Source organism: Rhagoletis pomonella, unplaced genomic scaffold, assembly GCF_013731165.1.
Source record: "Rhagoletis pomonella isolate Grant_MI unplaced genomic scaffold, Rhpom_1.0 Rhpom_scaffold_00003, whole genome shotgun sequence".
Taxonomy (NCBI): Eukaryota; Metazoa; Arthropoda; class Insecta; order Diptera; family Tephritidae; genus Rhagoletis; species Rhagoletis pomonella.
In genome coordinates this window covers 27,300,551-27,307,635 of record NW_023458557.1, presented here as the reverse complement: position 1 = coordinate 27,307,635, position 7,085 = coordinate 27,300,551, and positions in this window count along the sequence as shown.

Genomic DNA, 7,085 nt, shown 5'->3' with positions numbered 1-7,085 from the left:
CTTGATATAAAGCGACGAAATGCGGCGATAAAGGCGTCAGTATTTAAGCTTGAAACTACTTCAAGGTGTATGGCCTTCGTGCACATGCAAATGAACAGGCAGATATAGCCCTTTGTGGTTGCCGCTTTGCGAAGTAGTGAAAGCTTTAGTGTTATGGGACCAGCGTAGTCGAGTCCACTGTGCTGAAACGGTTTAGTTGGTTGAAGACGAACTGCGGGTAAATTTCCCATTTGCTGCTGATGCACCTTCGCTGTGTATTTGAAACAGATTACGCATTTACGGAGCACGGATTTTGCTAAGCTGCGCGCTGATAGAATCCAGTCACGTTGAGAGACAAACGAAAGCATCTGCTGAACGCCGCCATGTAGAGTTTGGTGATGAGCGTCTGTGAATATTAGAAACGATAAACACGATTGTTTTGATAATAACACTGGATGTTTGACGTCAAATGTAATTTTCGCCTTCGAAATTCTACCTCCGACCCTTAGCAAGTTATCACCATCCAGAAAAGGAGCTAATTGAAGAATTTTACTCTTTTTGTTAAGAGCTTGCTTATTTTCCAAACAGTGTATCTCTTGGGTAAAATCAATGCGCTGTACCTGCTTGATTATTATAGCGAGTGCGTGTTTAATCTCGCGTGATTTTAGAAAGCCCGTCTCACATAAATTGTTCTCTATTTTGTGTTGCTGCAGCGCTGCTCTTAAGTTATAATAAAAGCGTAGAATATACGCGGTGACGCGCACAAGCCGAGAGAGCGAAGAGAATTTACAAATAAAATCGGGGTCTTCCATAGAGTTTTCAGCTAACGTAGTTACGTGAGAAGCGATATATGATTTTCGCTCTTCTAAACAAGTTTCGAAAGTTAAGTTCTCGTGTGGCCAGTTCGATATTGGCCCAGTAAGCCAAGTCGGCCCAAACCACCACAAAGTATGTGCCTTAAGCTCTTTTGGAGTCAGACCGCGTGTTAAGCAGTCCGCTGGATTCTCGCTTGTACGCACGTGCCTCCACTGACTTACATCAGATATGCGCTGAATCTCAGCTACGCGATTGGCGATGTACACGGACCAGCGCGTGGAATGGCATCGTATCCAACTCAAAACCACTGTGCTGTCGGTCCAATAGAAAACAGGTGCATCCGCGTGGAAGTAGGTTTTCACTTTCGCCATGAGTTTACCCAGTAACGCCGCCGCACATAATTCCAGTCTCGGAATTGACACAGTTTTGAGCGGTGTTACCTTAGTTTTTGACTGAATAAGTGATGCGGAAATAGTTGAGTTGTTATAGACTACCGCATATACAACTGCCCCATAGGCAGCCTGTGAGGCGTCACTGAAACCATGCAACTCAATTTTGTTAAATTTGTTGCATCCAAGCCACCTTGGTATCTTTATGCTTTCGAGTTCATGCAGAGAATCTCGATACTGCAACCATTCAGCATTTAATTTAGTTGGAAGTGGGTCATTCCAATCTAGTCCCTCCATCCATAACCTTTGGAACATGATTTTAGCGATAATTGTGGTAGGCGCCAGCCAACCAAGTGGGTCGAATAATTTGGCCGCATCAGAGAGCATACTCCTCTTAGTTATTGCGGAGCAAAACTAAAGTTGATTTTGAAAGAGAATTCATCTTCGTTCGTGTCCCAAAAAAGACCAAGGGCTTTTACGAGGTTCTCTGCCTTAAGTTCAATCCAATTGGCGTTCTCTTTATTCTCAGGTGGAATTGTTTGTAGCAACACGGCAGAATTTGAGTTCCACTTTCTAAGATTAAATCCGCCACTAGATGACAGCCTGCTGAGTTGTTGTTGTAGCTCGATTGCTTCCGCGTTCGTGTCTGCACCTGATATAATATCGTCAACGTAGGTATCATTTAAGTACACTTGGCTTGCGAGAGGATAATTTGTTTGCTCATCAGTGGCTAGTTGGCGTAGAACACGAATCGCTAAATACGGAGCAGAAGTTGTCCCATAAGTGACAGAGCAAAGTTTATATATTTTAATTCGCTTTGTAGAATCCTCTCGCCAGAGAATGCACTGATAATTTTGATGTTCCTTACAAACGTTGATTTGCCTAAACATTTTTTCTAAATCGGCTGTAAAAGCTATTTTGTGACTTCTCCATCGAGAAATAATACTTGACAAATCACTTTGCAATGCCGGCCCTGCAGCAAGTTCATCATTGAGAGAAGGTTGAGGGGGACAACGATTCCCACCGTCGAATACAACGCGCAATTTGGTGGTGCTGCTGCATTGCCGTAAGACACCATGATGGCAAAAGAAATATGAATTTTCTTGCAGATCTTCTGGATAAAAGCCGACTTCTTGCATGTGACCTAAGCTTAGATATTCTGCCATAAAATCTTTGTAAAGCTTTGCAAAGTTAGGTTGATTTTTGAATCGCATTTCTAGCTGCTTAAGTCTTTTAACAGCGTTAAAGTCGGTGCCACTAAATGCTGGGAGCTTACCCTGTGCAAATAGGGTTTTAAAAGGTAAGTGAACCGTATACCGGCCGCATTTATCCCGCTTGTAGGTTTGCAAAAAGTGGTTTTCGCAGGCTGTCTCTTCGGAAGAGAGCTGGCGCTCTTCGTGCAGTTCCTCCTGTTCCCAAAATAAACGAAGCTGATCATCTAGAGTACATAAATTTGTATGCAAAATTTGTTGTGAAGAAGTTGTAGTAGATGGACCAGAAATCATCCATCCAAAATGAGTTTCTTGTAGGAAAATGCCACGTTCGTACTTTTTCATGCCAGAGAGTAAGATATCGCCATATACATCTCCGCCTAAAACTAGGTCGATATTGACGGGCAAAGCAAAGGTTGGATCAGCAAGAAAAATGCCGGATAAATTTGGCATACCGCGCAAGTGATAAGGCGATGGTTTGTATGATGTCAATTTCGGCAAAATAAACGCGGTGCAGTCCATTTTAAAGTCTTTTTCATATTGTGAGCGCAAGCATAGAGTTAGAGACCTTTTAGCAATTAAAGCATTTGCTCCACCAATGCCAGCTACAATAACATTGGTATTTCGTTTTGGCAAGTTGAGCAACTGAGCGGCGTCCTCTGTTATGAATGAGGCTTGAGCGCCTTGATCAACGAGTGCTTTCAAGTGAAATTGTCGCTCAGGTGTTTCGATAATCACCCGTACAGTAGCGAGTAAGACTTGAGCGTTAGTAGTCGCAGAGTGCACTTCTGCATTCATAATTTGAGCAGTAGTTGTGAGATTTGCAGAAAGTTTGTGTTCGTCATTTTTATTGTTGCGAAGAGCGAATGCATTGTGAATAACAGTGTGGTGCGGCTGCTTACAGGCCTGGCAGCGGGAATTTCTTTCGCACTCACTGTATGTATGACCCTTACCTAAACAGTTTAGGCATAGCCTATGTTGTAGGACAAAGCTCTGCTTTTCAGCAGCAGGTAGTGCAGAAAATTTAAAACATTTGTACAAGAGATGTTGTTTTTGACAACAGGGACAGCTATAATTTGACGATGCTGAACTGGCGGTAGTAGTAGCTGCATTAGCATGTAATTGTCTGCGAGCAGGTTTGTGTTGTTTTTGTTTGTCGCTGTACGAGCGGTTCACAACCTTTTTTTTGATGTGTCCTCTTCTTCGATAAATTCAAGCGCTCGATAAGTAGTTTCGAGAAACTTAAGGAAAGTTTGTACTGGAGGAATTTCACTGCGACCATTTAGAGATTGCTCCCATTCTTTTCTAATTTGTCTGTCAAGCTTTTGAGTGAGCAAGAAAATTAGCATGGGATCCCAACTAGAGGTGTCTATTTCTAAAGTTTTCAGTAGAGCAAGGCTGTTGCGAGTGAGGTCGAGCAGCAGTTTTACGCTTTGTAAACCACCATCGGTATTTTGTGCATTGACGAGCCTTTTTAAAATTTGATCCACTAGTTTTCTTTTGTTGTGAAACCTACTTACCAAGGCAGCCCAGGCAGTTTCATAGCTGGCATCCGTAGCTGGAAATTCTTCCACCATTTCTTTAGGTGTGCCGATGCAAGATCCCTTTAGATAAAAATATTTTTGTACCGGAGTTAAGGCGTCGTTATTATGTACCAGCGATAGAAACATATCGCGAAAAGGGATCCACTCCAAATAGTCTCCAGAAAACTTAGGCAAGTCGATTTTTGGCAGTCGTGCAGAAGCAGCGGTAGTGTCATTCCGTGCAGTGGCCATAGCGAAGGTGCTTGCGTGCGTGAGCGGCGACGGCCATGGCGCGAGGTCATTCTGTCGATCAAGTAAGGTAGACTTAAAGGCGATATATAAATCGTAGCAGGTATAGAAAACTTCCTCCTTCAGATAAGGAATGTCGTCCTCGTCAAGCGATGCGTTGCGAATAAGAGTGTAGATTTGTTCATGGCCGCGCTTAAAGTCCTGGAAGATAGTATCAATCTCCGCGAGAAGACTCTGAACATAACCTCTCGAGATCTCAGACGATTGCTTAGACTCGAAGTTAGTCTGGATTCGAGTGAGATGGGTTTGAATTCGGCGCTGCTCCTCAATTGCGCCGCTAAGGGACTCCATTTCTTTAAATATGCGATATTACGCGACTTCAAGCGTGCAGAAGGAAAAATTGGTTAACAAGCTAAGCGTAGAAATTTCTTGTGGTCGCTTGTATTTGCTTTCCTTCCCGGGTTTCGGCACCAATTTAATGTTGCGAAAACATTAATAGTAATCCGAACCTTGTTATAAAATTCAGGTTAAGTTAAAAACCGCGTGTCTTTTCTTTTAAAGTTCAGAATTCAAGAGAGAGTTTTATTACAAAAACCATATTCAGTTTTACATTTCAGGGTTGCAACGCGTAAAAACAATTCAATGTTCAGTACAACATTACAGAGCTGCAAAAGTTAGTAAGAAAGTAAATACTATACAATAATATTGAACAAGCGATGTATTTAATCTTAGCTCTTTTGAACTTAATGTATTTAAAACTTACCTTAATTACAACGCATTTATCAACTTGCAATGTTGTGGCTCCAGAAACTTTCAATGTTGTGGATGCAGACACTTTCAATGTTGTGGATCCAGTAGCTCGTTTCTGTAACTTTTCTCTACCGATTATTTCTCTACTAGTAGAGAATATACGTCATTCTCTACTACTCATTAGCAGTAGAGAACAGGGCGGCGAATTCATATCTCAATTCGCCTTGGTAGAGAATTGTTACAGAAACGAGCTACAGAAACTTTCAATGTTGTGTCTCCGACACCATAAAACCTTTGCTTTGCAAATTTCCTATAAAAAATTCTAGTGCATAGGGCGACATATGTAGTGCATAGGGCGAGGTAGATGACATCTAGATATATGTACTACGTACGCTACAGCGGAAATAGACGACACACAATTTCTTTAAAAGTTCCTATAAAAAGTCTAGTGCATGGGGCGACATCTGTAGTGCAGAGGGCGAGGTAGATGTCATCTGTGCCCTACGTACGCTACAGCGGAAATGGAGGACACGCCATTTCTTTAAATGAAATTAATTGGAGCTCATATGTATGTACACACATATGTAAATGCATGTGTGTGCACCTATCTATTAATATCGTTGAATTATTTTAATATCTATTGCAAAATTTTATACAGACAAGACTAAAAAGTAGAAAATAAATAATATAAAAAAAACCTTTTAATATACAACGCTTTTATAAATGGAAATGGAAAGAAGGGGGACTGAACACATTTTTTTATTTATTTATTTCAGTCCTGGAATACAGATCATTCTTACCGACTACTCAGCTAACACTAATTAAGTGCTACTAAAACATAAAAATAAAAAATAAAAATAAAAAACTTTTTAATAAACAACGCTTTTATAAATGGACTAAAAAGTAGAAAATAATATTTCTCAGTCCCATAGAATTTGTTTTGATAACTTTTCATTTTGAAATTTTAGAAAGTCGTTATAAACAACTTATGAGATTGAAAATGAAAAGCGTGGGGCGCAGACTGAAATAAATTGATAAAAAAATGTGTTCAGCCCCCTTCTTTGGCGACACAGAAAGGAGAATTCTACTTAGTGAGGGTTATAATCTCTAAGTGCGGCCGAAGGCCGCCTACGCAGAAAGGTGTTCTCTGAAAAGAAAGGAGAATTATACTAAGTGAAAATTCCGAATTAAACCCACCTATTATGAATTTTAATACGATAGACGATAAACGCTTGCAAGCGTATCGTATAAAATGAGATTTCGTATTACGGTTTCCACAAGCCCGATTGATGTACTATTGTGAATGACAGTGGTATTTGTTTACTATTTGTTGTGAATTTAAATGAAAAAGCTGTTCTTGTCTAGATAATAGTTGCGATCCCGTACGAGTCCGGACTAGTCAGAAAGTCAGAAATCAGATCAGAAGTCAGATTTTACTGGAAATCGACCCCGTACTCGGTTCTCCGAATATTTAGAGGACGAAAAAGAGAGTAAATACGGTTCTCTCTCTGTCAGAAGTTACCAGTATTAGTCCAAGAATTTTTTATTGGTAAATTCTGGTAAATGTGTCAAACTATCAGTTGTAGTGTGTTTGGCAACCAAATTGTAAACAAAAGAAAAGTGCAATCTGCTAATTCATGTTGAAAAGTATTTAATTACTTGTTTAATCGGATTCTAATGAATATGAAAGTATTTTTCGTTATTTACATGTGTTTACATACCAATAAAGCAAAAATTTACAACCAAAATTTGGAGGTTATGTTGAAGTTGACAGAAGTTACCATTTTTTACTAGAAAGCGATACCGTACTTTTCAATGTTACTCTCTCGCTCTGAGCGAATTTTTATTTTTTGACAGTTTTAGTAGTTTTAGTCCGAGAAATACGGGATTGCACCTAATATATTTTCAAAGCGAACATTTTGAACTTGAAAGTCGCGAAAATTTCCATAAGTCATACAAAATTAAGATAAAACATGTTTCCTTCAACCCCATATGCGTTTTATATAAATTCAAATTGATGGAACTCGCATAGAGGATACAGTAAGAAGGCAATTAAGAGATGCTTCCAATCCTCTGGAGAAGAACTTGATAATGTAAGTAACAGAAATGAGTTTTATTTGTTAATTATGAAAAACAATTCTTTAGATTTCAGAGAAACTTTCGTCTTT